Here is a 17,941-nt window from a genome sequence, read left to right as displayed (position 1 = left end):
AAGCATACCGGCGGACACCGTGTGCTCCTTCTCCAGGGTCACCCGGGCGTGGACAAGACCCAGGAGCAGACCCACGAAGAGGGCCTCCGACTTGCCCCTCCGCTTCTGCACCGGGTGGCCAAAGATCAGGAGCGTGGGACTGAAGTGGAGGAGGGGCTGCGACCTCTCGCAGTGAACAAAAATATGGAACACGGTCACGTCCAGGCAGCAAAAATTACAGGCGGCATAAAATAGCTTAAAGACCTATTGGACAGTACGGCTCAGTGCAGTCTTTGGTGTGTAATTTGACTGTGCAGCCAAAGTCTCAGACTACACAGTAAACGATAAATACAACTAACGAGCTTTTAATCATTGCTCCAACTTTACTCCGCATTTTTGTAGCTCTTGTGTAACCCATGGGCAGTGAACAGAATTATTTTGCCTATCATAGTTTTTCTAATTGCCTACATTCCTGTATGAAACAAGAACAGTACATCATTACCGCCCATTCTCGCGGTCTCATTATCCCAAGTTCCCGTTGCCCTGCCCGCTTATCTTGCTCATTTGCCAGGTTTGGCCAGCCCCATTATCAGCCCTGTTCCTGATCACTGTCATCATCGTCTCCACCCTCACTTTATTGCCTGTCTTCAGTTCTCCCCTCTCTTGTGCTCATCCCCGGTCTCGATGACAGTCCTCTTTCGTCACTGCTTTCCGAACACTAAGCTTGGAAAGTGTCCATCTTTTTCTCAAAGTGCTAAGATCTATTTATAGCGCTATAAGCACTTCAAAAGCGCACAGCCATTTTCCAAGCTTAGTGTTGGGAAATTGGCTTTTCTTATTATTCAGTGGGGCATGGGGAAGGATCAGGGGGGTTGGAGAAGTAAAGGGATGGGGGGGGTAGAGTGTTGGGCAGCAGAATAGGCTTGCATGGGGAGGCGGGGGGGGGGTAATGGTTCAGGTCAAAGGAGATGGGATGCATGGGGAATAGTCAATGTTAGAGGGCTGGGGGCAATAGGGAGTTAGGATTTGTAGAAGGAAATATTCAGGTGGGTACAGCAGAAGGAGATACAGTGTTGGGAGGCCCCAGAGTGGATAGGGTGTGAGGGAAGGGATGAGGAAAGTGGGTACATCTGGAAATGCAGCACACACTCAGCATTGCACAGGAGTAACAGTCTAGTTTATAGTCCTGGAGTGGGATTTGAATCAACAAGAAGAACAACAAATGTAGCAGCTTTAACCTCCCAAGTCACTTCACAACGGAGACTGGATGGACACGAAGGAGATGATCAAAGCTGTGCTTGAAACGTAGGCCTTGAGGTGACTTTTGGAGATGGGGAGAAATGTATCAGGACAAATGCTATGTCATCAATACTGGGGTGGGCGGGGGTGGGGGGGGCGGAGGGTGGAGATTCAGATTCAGAAGAACAGAGGATGGGAGCTAGGGCATAAAAATGAAAGACCTTTCAGAGAAATGGTGGAGTGACACCATGGAGAGATTTGTAACCGAGGATAAGGATTCTCAAATCAACCCACTGGAAGAAGGTAAATCATCAGAGGTGTCCAAGGGCTGGAGTGAGCGGTGAGCCAGACTTAGTATAGAATAGAACGCAGGGGATGGAGTTCTGAGTCAGTTGGAGTTTGTGTGGGGGGAGTTCCAGAGACCAGCAAGGGTGGCCTTGGAAAAGTTGAGCCTGGAGAGTCAGAGGTATGAATGAGAGTTTCAGTGGTACAGCAGGAGGCAAATAATATTTCAGAGATGGAAATAGGTGATCTTATGGTGGACTGAATGTGGACTGAGTGACGCTTCACTCAGTGTCAAAAAGAACACTGAGCTTGTGTGTCCTTGGGTTCACCCTTAGCAAGATGTGGAGATGCCGGTGATGGACTGGGGTGGACAAATGTACAGAGTCATACAACACCAGGTTATAGTCCAACAGCTTTATTTGAAATCACAAGCTTTCGGAGCTTTGCTCCTTCGTCAGGTGACACCCTTAACAAGCAGAGGGGGAGCAAATGGGGTCAAATAATGTTCGTAAGAACCAGGGAATAGACAGGACCTCTGTTTAACATTGCAGCCAAAGAACAGTGCCTCTAACGGTATAGCACTCAGTACTGCACTGGAGTGTCAGTCTCGATTATGTGCTCAAGATAACAGCACTTATCTTAAAAATGTACTTGTCAAACCACAAGCAACTTACTTCATTTTATTTGAACACTTGCGCCAATATGAACCTGTTCAAGGCCCATGAAGGGATCACAGCAACCTTGCATTTGAACAAAGCGCGATGCCCACATAAACAATCGAACACCTTTTTGATATTCATCACTGCTCAGGTTTGATATTTATCACTGCTCGGGCTCCCCAAGCTGTGAAAAGGAGTATTATGTTGAGGTTGATTGTCAGCCTATTCAAAACAAGTGAGACCATGCAAATGGCTCACAGTATTGCAAATTTGCTGGTTGAACTACTGCAATTTGTCAGTACTGAGCCATACAAACGAGGAACACACAAGAGTATGGTGGAACCTGACCACATGGAGAAGGTCCTGTGAATATTTTAGCACCGACCCTGTAATCAATTCGCTCTGCAGGAAACAGAACTCTGAATAAAGGGAGAATCTTGCTTGCATCCTACAGAATCGCAGCAAACAGAAAATGAGACTGTTTCAAAGTGCTTTGGTTGCCCAGATTGGGGTTAGGTTGTTGTTTATTTACACATTAGTCAAAATATGGGGGCTAATTTTGACTTTAATCGCCTGGTGATAAAGGGACGATAGCGAATTGGCCGCCCGTCTTGCACTCCGCCCGATTTTGAAGTCAGTGGAAAATAAAAATTGGACAGGGTGTAAATCCGCCAGCTGTTGCCCAGTTTTAACCGATGATAAAAGTTAGAACTACCCCCCACATTGTGTTTAATATACGACAAATTTGAAACTCGAGCGGGAGAGTTAGAGGATATCCCTGCGGCGATGTAATGTTTTAGAGACGTAGGGCCTGAAACTATCCGGTGGGATAGTGGCACATGAATATTTAATCACTCATTTGGAATTCCCCTCTTCGCCATTTTAGTGAAACAGTTACTGTCTAACGTAAGTGGCTCAACACTCTTGCTATAATATCATAGAGGGAAGGTTCAAAGGAGCTCATTTGCGTCCGTACGCAAATATCGCACAACGTAAATTTCAAAATGGAAATGTCCGACTGACCCACTTTTTTTGAGTTCTGACGATGGACGCCACCCGAAACATTCTCCTATCTTTCTCTTTCAGGCGCTGACTCATTTATTTCAGATTTCACACATTTGTACTGTTCTTTTTTTTCATCTCTGCTTTTATCCTTCTCTTTTGGCATTTTGCTGCTAATTTGAATGGACAAAACAAATAAGCAACAGCTTCTTAAAACTGCCGCTGTCCAGCAGCACTAACATAAATTCTATGCAGATTATAGAGTGACGGGGCTGTTCGGACATCTGTTGCCGTAAACTAAAACTGGTAATATGCGATTTGATCAAATGTCTCTGAACTTACTTCAATTAGTCCTCATGATATTAGTTACCTTATCCAAATATGATTGCATCTCTTTAAAATTAAAAATATAACAAAAATTATTCCGCATCAGTTTAAAAACCAGTGGATACAAATAAAAAGTGACATTTTCAATATTTCGCGCCGAAACATAAGAGTGATAAACCTTCTGCCATTTTAATATCTAGAAACGTTTAAATATTTCTATTTTTATCCCCCCTTGCTGACACGTTTACCTCAGAAGTCGTTTGAATGTGGACAAAGCCAGTTGCTAATTCAGCCCATTCTTACTGAGAGACCCTTTAATGAATCGAGGTGTCCAACCTCATTGAAATCAAATCAAATGAAATGTAACACTTTTGAAAAGCAGGATTATGCCTTTCGAGTGGCCTGAAACACTGCAAGGAGCACGCCTCGGTGAAAGCCTCATCTTCTCTAGCTTACACCCAGCTGTTATGAACCGGGGAAAGTCCTTTCACAGTCGCCTGATTGAGAGTACCTTGGTGGCATGAGATTGTCATCAATTTCCATTGACGCTACAAAGTAGAGCCACTAAAGTCTCATTTGCAGTTCCTTTCTTCAAGTCTTAGGCCAAACGCTGTGCTCATTTGAGAAGAATTATATTGACTTAATTAAGTGTGGTAAGTCATCTGCAGCTCAATATTGATCAAATGGGGCAGATGTGCCGTGAAATGATGGGGCAAGACTGCCATGAAGAATACAAATCAGGGTGAGCACTATTATTTGTACCAAGAAAGAAGTTATTTGGGACTCAATTATCCCATTCATTGTTATTGCAGTGCACCAGATGGTTACAATGCACTGAAGGCTTGCAGAATCACCATTTTTTTTAAAGTGGGCTTTTCTTCTTCTCAAATTCACCATGTGTTGATTATTTTCTTATTGGGTTTTTATTGAGGTTATTGGCCTCATGAAACAGGTTTAGTGCTACCGGGAGACAAAGGAAAATAAAGAGGCTTGTGTATGTCAGGGAGAGGCTGTGTCCTGACTCTGGAGATTCCAAAGAGGGCTTTGAAATAACACTTCTTCATTGCTCCACCGTCTGCTGAGGGAGGGGGCTTCCAACCAAGTGAACAGTTTTTTCAGATAATTCACTGAATAGCCGCCGTAAAACTTAATTCCCACACAGAACAGCTACTGAAGCAGGGAGCGGGGGAACAAAACCAAACTAGGTTGTGAATTTAGTGCTGGTCTTTAAAGGAACGCCTGAGCTCATCATCTGTTCCTCCTTCTGTCAGAACGCAGTCGCAAATGTCACTTCAGCCAAACAACAAAAAAAAAGAATTAGATATAATAATTTTTTTTAAAAAGCACATCTTTTCCCATCTTTAAGCTTGATTTCACAGCCGGTCATTGAACTGTTCTGGAAGTGAACTGTGCAATCAGTTCGGAGATGGCGCAATCAATGCCAGCGGCTGAGAACTGGCACACAGTAACCCATCTGTTGCCCCACCATTCATTTCCTGAGCCATTCCTCTATTCTGACGGCAGCGGCCGTGCAGTCGCAGGTGAAGTTCAGAGGTGCGGGTGGAACGGACACCAGTAGTGTGTCCGAATATGGCCCATATGTGTTTTCATTAAGATTCCATTTGTCTTATTTCTCCCTCTCCCTGTAGATGGCCAGTCGCGCGTGATGCATTGATCCTCAGGCTAGCGAAAGCAGATGGCCATGTTGAAGATTCCCATGCTACTCTTGCCAGAAGGCCATGGGGAAGTGCCTCAAATAATGACGAGCAGGACAGGGCTGTCAGCTTTGCCTTGTAACGGAACGTTTCATTTAGGCATCCAACACAGAACTGGAAAAAAATGTATCAAGATCCATGTGTCAAGTGGGTGCAACTGAACTGACAACGGGACAATTAATAACAGGCGGTTGCTGCTTCCAACGGGCCATGAAACAAATGTTTTAAGGAGTGAGCTGGTGCTAATTGGAGTTATACAACAAGGTCCACTATTGATTTATTGCTGCGACACTGTTAACACTATATCATATAATAGCACCCTGCCCCCATCAACCAGGCATTTCTGCCGCTGACTTCAATACTAATAAATAAATTGGAATGGGGTATTCCCCTGTGCAAATAGGCCATCTACAAAATGCACAGTTTAAACAGGATTCCTTTTAGCTTCATGGTAAGCATCCTGCTTTTCTGCTGTAAACATAATGACAAACTGAGTTGAAATGTGCTAATTGTAAACCAAGAGGCTTGTTCGATATAATAACACAGGAGTGGTTTGTAGAGGTGTAGTAACCCTAGGGTGATCTATTTCTTGTTCTATAAAATTTATTTGAAGTTTACTGCAAGATTCTCAGGCCAGCGGGTGCAACAGTTAATCCTCCTCTTGTCTTTCTTTTATGGTATTAGCCCTAGATTTGTCATATGACTTTTTTTTAAAAAGTCTCATTTTAATTTATTTACAAATCGAAGCAACTGCAGTTTCTTTTGCTGCATCCTCTGTATTTCTTGTGGGAATATGTCTGGTCTGACTAGACATATTCCCACAAGAAATATAGAGTACAATTTTCAGAGCACAGAATTTGTTTGTCCACTATCTTATCTGCCAATTTTTTTTTTACAATTTTGTCTGGGCTGGTTCGCTTTTTAATTATCTTGTTGAAATTATCTGTTTTTTCCCCACTTACAAGACAGAGCGAACTAGCCACAATATGATCTTGATGGTATCGCTCGAGGGGAACTTTTGGCAAAAAAAAAATCCAGTTCTCAGTTTCACGTACGGGGCTGCAATTTAAATCTAAACAATTTAGATCTAAAAAAAATCAATCAATGCAGTGTCGTTAATCCCCCTCCTCATTACTCTAAGTGCTTTGTATCAAATGTATCAAAAATTGGTACACTGAGTTCTTTAACTCTTGCAATATATAATTCACCAAATAGGTTGTAGCATATTGGTACATTTACATAGCTGTTTTTTTTCAATGTTTAATTGAATCACAAGAACACGATAGATATTGATGAGGAAAGCCATTTAGCTCACCTTAGCTCACCCATTGAGAACATGTTGTCCGCTACGATAGCCACATGTGGCTAATTGGCAATCCAGATGTGGCTAATTGCCTTTTAGATTCTTCCTTTCTTCTGTGCCTAAGGTTACGCGAGGCATCCCATTTCTCCCACTGCTTTACATCCAGCAGATCGCGCACTGGGTTGTTTCCGTAACTAAGCCGCATTTTTTTTACATGGACAGGTCATAAGCCTGACCCACAACTCCCCACCAGGAGAACCAGCTCGATGCTGTTGGGTGGTCACCATTCCATTCCCATCGGAACGTCGCTGGATGCCAACCCAGTATCCAGAGACCGGAACTCTTGTTTCTAATCCCTGGCACTGTATGGAGTAGGACTTGAACCTATAACTTTCTAACTCAGAGGTGGGAACACCACCAGTGAACCAGAACTCACTCTGTATTTTTATTAGTACATAAAAAATGAGTTATAGACATGTGATCTCAATATTCGCACAGCATATGCATGTGTACTTTAATCTTTCTATGATTTGTTGGTCAAATGGTTAGAGGAAAAGCAGAGTGCGCGAGTGTTTTTCGATTGTTGGGTGTGCTTTATTTCCTTGGTTGCTGCTGATTACTTACCTTCTAAAATGGGGAACACACCAGACTTCAGCACCGTGGAAACAACAGCAATATTGTTTGGAGAGGGGAGCTGTCATCGTGGTCAACTCGAGTAATCGGAGTAACGCTCCAGGCCAGCAGTGGAATGCAGGTCCAACCAATAACGAGCAGCACCAACAGGGCACGTCATGACAAAGGGCAAACAGGTCCAACCGTGTTCTGGATAGAGAACAGGGGAGGGTCTGGATCGAGAACAGGGGAGGGTCTGGATAGAGAACAGGGGAGGGTCTGGATAGAGAACAGGGGAGGGTCTGGATAGAGAACAGGGGAGGGTCTGGATAGAGAACAGGGGAGGGTCTGGATAGAGAACAGGGGAGGGTCTGGATCGAGAACAGGGGAGGGTCTGGATAGAGAACAGGGGAGGGTCTGGATAGAGAACAGGGGAGGGTCTGGATAGAGAACAGGGGAGGGTCTGGTTAGAGAACAGGGGAGGGTCTGGTTAGAGAACAGGGGAGGGTCTGGATAGAGAACAGGGGAGGGTCTGGTTAGAGAACAGGGGAGGGTCTGGATAGAGAACAGGGGAGGGTCTGGATAGAGAACAGGGGAGGGTCTGGTTAGAGAACAGGGGAGGGTCTGGATAGAGAACAGGGGAGGGTCTGGATAGAGAACAGGGGAGGGTCTGGTTAGAGAACAGGGGAGGGTCTGGATAGAGAACAGGGGAGGGTCTGGTTAGAGAACAGGGGAGGGTCTGGATAGAGAACAGGGGAGGGTCTGGATAGAGAACAGGGGAGGGTCTGGATAGAGAACAGGGGAGGGTCTGGTGGAGAACAGGGGAGGGTCTGGGTAGAGAACGGGGCAGGGTCTGGATAGAGAATGGGGGAGGGTCTGGTTAGAGAACAGGGGAGGGTCTGGGTGGAGAACAGGGGAGGGTCTGAATAGAGAACAGGGGAGGATATGGATAGAGAGCGGGGGAGGGTCTGGATAGGGAACAGGGGAGGGTCTGTTTGGAGAGAGGGGGGGTCTGGGTGAAGAGTGGGGGAGGTCTGTTTGGACAGCAAGGGTGGGTCTGGATGGAGAGTGGGGAGGGGGGTCTGTTTGGAGAGAGGGGGTTGCTGGATGGAGAGCGGGGAGGGGGGTCTGGGTAGAGGGGGGAGTTTGGCGAGTCTCTTTGTGAGAGTCAACATTCTCAGCAATCACTCTGATGAAGTCCAAGTACTGCTCGCAACTGCTGGACAAAACCAGAAGCTGCATTAAAATGTTGTGTGTCTGATGAATTCATGCCAGATTTCCAAACTTTGGTGAAAGCGAAAGACTGAAAAGCTTCGCACTGAATGGCGGGAGAGGTTTAAGTAAATATACACACATGAAGTACATTTACCTGTAGTGTGTGTGAGGCCTTTTCTACTAAAATTACTGCATGTGGTTTAAACAATGTGGCTGCAGTCATGCCTGTGTTCAGTCAGTGATTTCTATTGGACAACACTGATTTAGAAAAGCCTAAATTCTCCCATCATTGCACCCTTCTGTTTATTAAATGATTCCAGAGGGTTTGCTTTCTCTGCCCTATCCAGAAATCTAAACAAACCGTGATCTCTCTTTGTATGACATCAGTCCTAAATTGATAAGACCACAAGAGATATGAGCAGGAGTAGGCCATTCGGCCCCTCGAGCCTGCTCTGCCATTTAATGAGATCATGGCTGATCTGATTTTTACCTCAACTCCACTTTCCTGCCCTTTCCCCATATCCTTTGACTCCCTCGCTGATCAAAAATTTGTCTAACTCAGCCTTGAATGTATTCAATGACTCAGCCTCCACAGCTTTTTGGGGTAAAGAATTCCAAAGATTCACGACCCTCTGGGAAAAGAAATTCCTCCTCATTTCCATGTTAAACAGGTGACCCCTTATTCTGAGACTATGCCCCCTAGTTTTAGATTTCCCCATGAGGGGTAACATCCTCTCAGCATCTACCCTAGCGAGTCCCCTCAGAATCCTGTACGTTTCAATAAGATCGCCTCTCATTCTTCTAAACTCCAATGAGTATAGACCCAACCTGTTCAATCTTCCCTCATAAGACAACCCTTCCATACCCGGAATCAACCTGATGAACCTTATCTGAACTGCTTCCAATGCAAGTATGTCCTTCATTGCCTTTCATTACTTTAAACCTGTGCTCCTTTGTTCAACTGTAAACAATTTTACAACACCAAGTTATAGTCCAGCAATTTTATTTTAAATTCACAAGCTTTCGGAGGCTTCCTCCTTCGTCAGGTGAACGATCACCTGACGAAGGAGGAAGCCTCCGAAAGCTTGTGAATTTAAAATAAAATTGCTGGACTATAACTTGGTGTTGTAAAATTGTTTACAATTGTCAACCCCAGTCCATCACCGGCATCTCCACATCATGACTACCTTTGTTCAACAGTCAAGATTTAACTTGCTGTAATGTTGCAGGGTTACCTGTTCTATTCTGTTTGGTATTTTATCTACCTCGATGAGGTCCTTTTTCCGTTGTCTCCCATCAAGTCCAAATTTCTCCAGTCCTTTGTCATAGTTTAAGTTATTGTGCACCTTGTACAATACACATTTAATATTTCACTAATAGGGATTTCAGGAGAAACTTCTTTAACCAGACAGTAGTTAGAATGTGGAACTCACTACCACAAGGAATAGTTGAGGCGACTAGCATAGATGCATTTAAGGGGAAGCTCGATAAACACATGAGGGAGAAAGGAATAGAAGGATATGCTGATAGGGTGAGATGAAGTAGGGAGAGAGGAGGCTCATGCGGAACATAATCACTCCCCAAAGCCTGACTCCCCAAAGCCTTTCCACCATCTACTATGCACAAGTCAGGAGTGTGATGGAATACTCTCCACTTGTTTGGATGAGTGCAGCTCCAACAACACTCAAGAAGCTCGACACCATCCAGGACAAAGCAGCCCGCTTGATTGGCACCCCATCCACCACCCTAAACAGTCACTCCCTTCACCACCGGCGCACTGTGGCTGCAGTGTGTACCATCCACAGGATGCACTGCAGCAACTCGCCAAGGCTTCTTCGACAGCACCTCCCAAACCCGTAACCTCTACCACTTAGAAGGACAAGAGCAGCAGGTACATGGGAACAACACCACCTGCACGTTCCCCTCCAAGTCACACACCATCCCGACTTGGAAATATATTGCCGTTCCTTCATCGTCGCTGGGTCAAAATCCTGGAACTCCCTTCCTAACAGCACTGTGGGAGAACCTTCACCACATGGACTGCAGCGGTTCAAGAAGGCGGCTCACCACCACCTTCTCAAGGGCAATTAGGGATGGGCAATAAATGCCGGCCTTGCCAGCGACGCCCACATCCCATGAACAAATATTAAAAAAAACTGGCTGTTGGGCCGAATGGCCCGTTTCCGTGCTGTACATTCGATGCAATTTTATGTAAAAATACAATTAATATAGTGCTGGATCTAAATCATTTACATTGATGCATAGTGGCACTTAAAAATACAGCAACAAAATGAAACGGAAATATTGGTAATTCAAAGCAAAATGCAAGCATCACATTAGCATCTACTAGAGTGGTTTCTGTTAGTTGACAATTTAAAGATTCATTTCATCCTTGCTGCCGTTGCACAGCTCTAAATGGGCAGTCTGGAAAGGTACTGAGTGTGCGCCAAGCTGTTAAAATACCAACTGAAGGAACAATCAACAAAGCCGCCACATGGGAATATGGAATGGTGCTTGATGAAAGAATTTAATGCGCGCCCTGGCACATGGTACCAGTCTAAATCGTGAGAACCACTTATGCGATAAGGAGCCCCAAACAATGGCTGGTGCACTGCGGCTCATTGCCTTTAGCTTATCTTTCAGCACAGGAACAAGGCTCGCGTTTACTGGATGGAAGAACTGATACACCTTAGCGCAAACCATCAGCTGCCAGCGCAGCCACTCGATGGGAAAAGCCTACCACGTGCATTCAGACAGCAGTAATCCGATGCTGCAGGGTTACAGACGGACAATTCAAAGACTGTTAAATATTCCTCACAAACCTATTTGTCATGAATGTTTATTCAACGGAACAAAAAAAAAATGCAGCTTCCAAGGATTCTTTTCTGGAAACAAACGCTCAGAAACAGTTGACTGCGCATTAACCCGTTGAGTACCAAAGTCCATTGGATCCTGCCACAAGTTCTATCATACTGCGTTCTTTACTTTATTATCTGTGCACGTGACTTCCTGTGATATCGTTTTGTCGTGTTTGTCAAGGGAGTTCTGCCCTCTTTGAAGGCTTCGTTTTTGAAACTCTCTGGCACATTCTGAGATTGGGCTTTGCATTTACTTTCCATGCGGGAAGGGGGTTGGTTTGCCTTTGTTAAGAACAAAGAAAATATCAACATTCCTTGACTTTCTCTTCCTCTTGATACCTTCTCGCCCTTGCTGGTGCCTCGCCTAAGCCAGTTACAGGAAGAGTTCGAGCATGATTGCTGGGTGTTGCTTCCTTACGATCTAGGCCTTGCCTGTTCTTAGTGTGCAAGACTATACTGTCGAACAATAATGGACATACTCAACGTTACCATTGTTTCTTACACCAGCTCATTGATTTTGTTTTCAATTTTCTCCCCTTCTTCCCTGAAAGCATTGGCTGTTTGCTCAGCTCCACTCCTGCAGGCACCAGGATCGTAGTGTAAGTGGTTACAGAATCGGGAGTGCCCATCCTCCACAGAAAGTTCAATGATCAATCTCTAAATCACATTAGTCAATGTGGTGGCAGGGGGAACTAGCAAGTAAACGGGTGGGAATTCTGTCCCGCTGGAATTCTGCTCACGTTAGTGCCCGCCCCGTTTTCTGAGGATAATTTCCATCAGGCAGCAAGGCCCCAGCCGGGGACATTTCCAGCACCTGGAGCTCACCTAATTATTCAGACGAGCCTGACTCCCGTCAGTGCGGTGGACTCAGCACTCATGAACTTGGGCAGGCACCAATGTTTATGTTTGTGGCCATTTTACATTTGCTTCAATATTACACAATGGAACTGTAGACTAAGATGTGCTCTGTCATAGTGTTTCCCACACCGGCCATCCTTCACGCCTCTCTTAAGTGCCAATTTGTGCCAACATGTGCCATGGGCTGGTACCCAATGGACCTGGACTGACATTGTCCAAAACATTTCATGTAGGACCCATACAGGCAGTACTGAAGAGACTTTCATCCCTAAGTCTGGCACTGCTCTGCTCAGTCCCAGCATCATAGAATGATAGAATCATAGAAAGGTTACAGCATGGAAAGAGGCCATTCGGCCCTTCGAGTCGAGGCCAGCTCTATGCAAGAGCAATCCAGCTCGTCCCACTCCCCCACCCTATCCCCGTAGCCCTGCAAATTTTTTCCTTTCAAGTACTTATCCAGTTCCCTTTTGAAGGCCATGATTGAATCTGCCTCCACCAGCCCCTCAGGTAGTACATTCCAGATCCTAACCACTCGCTGTGTAAAAAAGTTTTTCCTCATGTCACCTTTGGTTCTTTTGCCAATCACCTTAAATCTATGTCCTCTGGTCCTTGACCCTTCCGCCAATGGGAACAGTTTCTCTCTATCTACTCTGTCTAGACCCTTCATGATTTTGAATACCTCTATCAAATCTCCTCGCAACCGTCTCTGTTCCAAGGAGAACAACCTCAGCTTCTCCAGTCTAAACATGTAACTAAAGCCCCTCATCCCTGGAATCACTCCAGTAAATCTCTTCTGCACCCTCTCTAAGGCCTTCACATCTTTCCTAAAGCGCGGTGCCCAGAACTGGACCCAATACTCCAGTTGTGGCCGAACCAGTGTTTTATAAAGGTTCATCATGACTTCCATACTTTTGCACTCTATGCCTCTATTTATAAAGCCCAGGATCCTGTATGCTTTTTTAACCGCTTTCTCAACCTGCCCTGCCACCTTCAACGATTTGTGTGTGCACATATCCCCCCAGATCTCTCTCTGATCCTGTACCCCTTTTAGAATTGTGCCCTCTAGTTTATATCGCCTCTCCTCGTTCTTCCTACCGAAATGTATCACTTCGCATCAGAGTTGCTTGTCCTTTAAGTAGACCTTAATTGGAATGTGTTACACAGGAGACGCTGCGTCTCGATGTTCTGTATCAGCGTGGAATATCAGCAGTAATGCTTCTCTTTCCTGTGGCGCTCCCTTCCAAAGAAAGATATGTTGTCACCTGAGTCTCCATCTCTTGTACGCAGGATTTCAAACACTTGCTTAACCAAACTTATTTATCCGTGCATGACATTACAGGAAATGGTTGACTTGATCATTGATATCCCAGTATTTGTGTGCTTGCAACAATCCACGGGAATCAAACTCATGAAACTGTCTTCATTTGAACCAAATATTATTTCTGCTTTTGTAATATAACAATAATAGCAACGTCAGTTTGCAATTATATGCCAACTTTAATGTAGAAACCTTTCTGAGGTGCTTTCTGGAGGGAGGCGAGGGGGCGCAGGAGAGAAAAAATAGATAAATAAAATAGTTAAAAGGGGATAATAAAGGAGCAGATGCTGAGCAAAAGAACCAGAGGGGAGATGAGGAGAATTTTTTTTATGCAGCCAGTTGTTATGATCTGGAATGCGCTGCCTGAAATGGCGGTGGAAGCAGATTCAATAATAACTTTCAAAAGAGAATCGGATAAATACTTGGAGGTGAAAAACTTTCCAGGGCTACGGGGAAAGAGCAGGGGAGTGGGACTAATTGAATAGCTCATTCAAAGAGCCGGCACAGACACGATGGGCTGAATGGCCTCCTTCTGTGCTGTTTCATTCTGTGATTCTATGTCTCTGTGGTGCATGAGATAGAAAAGGTGACCGAAAATTTGGTGAAAACAATTTGCTAAGTTTTTGTTTACAAGATGAAGAGAGAAATGGAGAGGCACAAGACCCAATTTTGACTGGGGGTGGAGGGCGAGGGACGAGGGGCGGGGAACGGGGAGCAAGTGGCGGGGGGCGAGGGGCCGAGGGACGAGGGGGCGAGGGATGAGGGACGGGGAGGCGAGGAGTGAGGGGTGGGAGGCGCAGGGCGAGGGGCGGGGGGCGAGGGGGTCGGCAGTGCAAGTGCATGGTTTGCCCCAGATCGCCGACATGAGGCCTGGGCCATTTTAACTTCCGAGCCTGAGAGATATATATATATACAGGCCCGACTCCCGCCAGAACCCAGAACATCAACGGCGTCAAGCTGGTGGGGGGGAGGCAGCAAGGGGTCGCAGCCGACGATCTGCAGGTACCGTCCCTGATGGTCAGGTGAGTCAGGAGGTGGGGGGTAGGTCATTGCAGTCGTGGGAGGGAATCTCAGGGCCCTAGGTTTCCTTGTAGGGCCTAGAGGAGCATTAGGTGGGTAAGTCGCTGCAAGGATTTTAACCCCTGGCACGTCTTGTCCTTGCCAGTCACAGGGGGTTAAAATCAGGGCTCGAAGCATTTAGGGAGGGAGGTCCAGAGAGTAGGACCCAGGTAGACGGCTGAAGTCTCTGTCGCCAACGGAAGGGGTGAAGGGAGCGGCTGTTGCACAAAAGGCCAGGGACGGAGGGCTGAACGGTGCAGGAGGGGCTAAGGCTAGAGGAGGTTGAGAGATAGGATAAGGTGAGATTCTTGAGGAATTTGGAATGGAGGGTAAGAAATTTAAATTCAGTGTGTTGGGTGAAGATGGAGAATGGGCGATCGAGTCTTAATGTGGAACCGGACATTTAATGGCGGAGGTTTGAACAAGTCGGCGCTCAGGGAGAACAGATGATGGGAGGCTAGCAGGATAATGGAGAAATCAAGTCTAGAAGTGAGGATAGTATGGGAGAAGGGTTTTTAGCAGCGCTGGGACCGCTGTAAGGGCGGAGGTGGGCAATGTTGTGGAGGTAGAAATAGACAATGGATGGGGTGGGGGGTTCGGAGCTCAGCTCTGAGTCAAACCAGACATTAAGGTTTTGCACGGTCTGCTTCAATTTGAGCCAGAGATGGGAATCAAATCAATGGCCATGTGAAAAACAAAAATCTATTTCTGGTTACAAAATGGTCGTTTCAGTATCAGTGGAATAATTCAAGCTGTGTACACAGTGAATTCTTTCATGTATTTATCAAATAATATGCCAATCCCAAGCACTATTTTTCTATCTGATGATGCTGCAGACTTCATCCCGAAGATATGCAGTTGGTACTGGAACACAGTCAGTGAATTGATTTGTTAATCAGCAGAGGCAAAGACAATTTTTACTAAGTGCCTTTAATTACATAGTGTAGAAATATCTGTCAAATTCAGGGAGATACTTTCTCATAAATCTTGATCAAACCCCACCCAACTGAACAATAGAATTTCTCATCAATGCAAGCCCGAAAGAAGAGATAATTGCATAACTGAAAGCATGCGTGTCTTATTTAATTAAATATCTAACCTCCACTAAAGGTTAATTTCCTCTTAACACACAGTCGCCACACATTGCCTACACTTCCCTGCACCCAGTGATCAAATCTTCCAGCCCCTTCAAAGAGCTCGGTACCTTTGGGTTGATGCAGGGCATTAAAAACATTGAAGAAGTGGGCATTAATGTACATAATTCTAAATCTCTAGTCAAATGCCATCTGCGCATTAAGGGACTGGAAGGCCTATTGACTTACATACATCATGTGTTTACGAACAGGGCCCCAATAGCAATGGGACCACAACTCCTTATTCCCTGTGCCCCAGGGAACTGAATGAGTTGGGGCCTTTGCTGCCTTGTGGCTTCTGACGCTGCTCGACATCAGAGTTTGTCCACTGGTGGGCAGGGGCCAAACAATGAAACAGACAGCTGTTGCCCCCCCACCCCGACTGCCACGGGGAGAGCAGTGCTGACAGAGGACCACCCTCACAGCTTGTCATCCAAGAGGTGGCACAGATTGGTAAGTGTTAACGTCCATTATACCTGCTTGCTGCAGGAGTTATTTCAGGAGCATGGGCAAAGGTCAGTGCCTGCTCCTTGATGCTAACCCACAAAATCACTGCATTTTAACGTACAATTATGGAATCATAGAACGCTACAGCAAATAAACAGGCCATTCGGCCCATCAAGCCTGGGTTGGTGTTTTGTTCCACCTGAACCACCCACTCTAATCCCACTGTCTTGCTGGTTCCCCAATACCTTCTTTAAACCAACTATCTAACTTCCTTTTTAAAAAAAACTCTGCTGAAACAACATTTTGTAGCAGGGAATTTCACATTCTAAACACCCTCTGTGTAGAGGCATTTTTTTTCTAATCTCTGCGCTAATTCTTTTTGTGATTCTTTTTCATTTGAGCCCTCTCATCACCATCTCTCCGACCTGTGGAAACAATTTATCACCATTCACTCATAATCCGAAGCAATTTATCCACCCCTGGAATCCCTGCCTCCGCTCATTTAGCAGAAGAGCAAAGTCATTGGCCTAGAAATCGATCCGTGCACGAATCCAGGCTCGAGTCCACCGCCGCGTCGGAACTGATGCATAAGAGGGCTGAAAATGAGGTGGGGGAAGGGGGTGGGCGAGCGGTGGCCAACTCCTGCTCCTTCCTCCAGAGTCTTGAGCACAAAATCCAGGCTGACGCTCCCAGTGCAGTACTGAGGGAGTGCTGCGCTGTCGGAGGTGACGTCTTTCGGCTGAGACGTTGAACCGAGGCCCCGTCTGCCCTCTCAGGTGGACGTAAAAGATCCCACGGCCACTATTTCGAAGAAGAGCAGGGGAGTTCTCCCCGGTGTCCTGGCCAATGTTTATCCCTCAACCAACATCACTAAAACACAGGTTATCTGGTCATTATGCTGTTTGTGCGCAAATTGGCTGCCACATTTCATAGGCTACAACAGTGACGACACTTCAAAAGTACTTCATTGGCTGTAAGGCACTTTGGGACGTCTGAGGTCACAAAAGGCGCTATATAAATGCAAGTCTTTCTTTTTTTTCCTTTTCCAGCTCAATATTCAGGAAAGTAAAAATGGGCCTAACACTAGTTTCAGACGTGTGCCCTGGACGACACTAGGGCACCCTAACCAATTTGGCATGCCACTCTGGACCTTTAAGTGCCCGTTTTGCGCCCGATTAACAGGCGCAGTGCGTCTCAACTTCCAGGCTATTTCGTTTAAATAGGTTAACACTGCCACTAAGATAATGGAGAGGTGAATGCAGAGAAACGTGTCAGGTGCATCATTTCAAGGCCTAAATGTTATTACTTTCCATCAAGCCCTCTGCTTGCACTGCTTCATCAGTAGCTCTTTGCAATGTATTTTTCGGGAGAATTATTTTCAGCAGAGGGCGGACTGGTTCCAAGGATGTCAAGTGAGGCTTCACAAAGCTGCACGTCACAAAGTGAGGGAACAGGAGGTAGAGACAGGGATTCAGGGCTTCAGTTACATGGAGAGACTGGAGAAGCTGGGGCTGTTCACCTTACAGCAGAGAAGGTTAAGGGGAGATTTAATAGAGGTGTTCAAAACCGTGAAGGGTTTTGATAAGAGTAAATAAGGAGAGACTGTTTTTACTGGCAGAAGGGTCGGTAACTGGAGACACCAGGTTTAAGGTCATTGGCAAAAGAACCAGAGGAGAATTTTTTTTACGCAGCGCGTTATTATGATCTGGAACGCACTGCCTGAAAGGGTGGTGGAAGCAGATTCAGCTGTAACTTTCAAAAGGGAAATGGGTACATACTTGAAGGGGAAAAGTTTGAAGGGATAGTGGGAAAGGGCAGGGGAGTGGGACTAATTTGATTAGTTCTTACAAAGAGCCGGCACAGGCACGACGGGCTGAACGGCCTCCTTCTGTGCTGCACCATTCTATGATTCTATGGGGAACGGCTGTTACT

The sequence above is a fragment of the Heptranchias perlo genome, chromosome 8, assembly GCF_035084215.1.
Source record: "Heptranchias perlo isolate sHepPer1 chromosome 8, sHepPer1.hap1, whole genome shotgun sequence".
NCBI lineage: Eukaryota > Metazoa > Chordata > Chondrichthyes > Hexanchiformes > Hexanchidae > Heptranchias > Heptranchias perlo.
Note: the sequence above shows the minus strand (reverse complement) of the source record.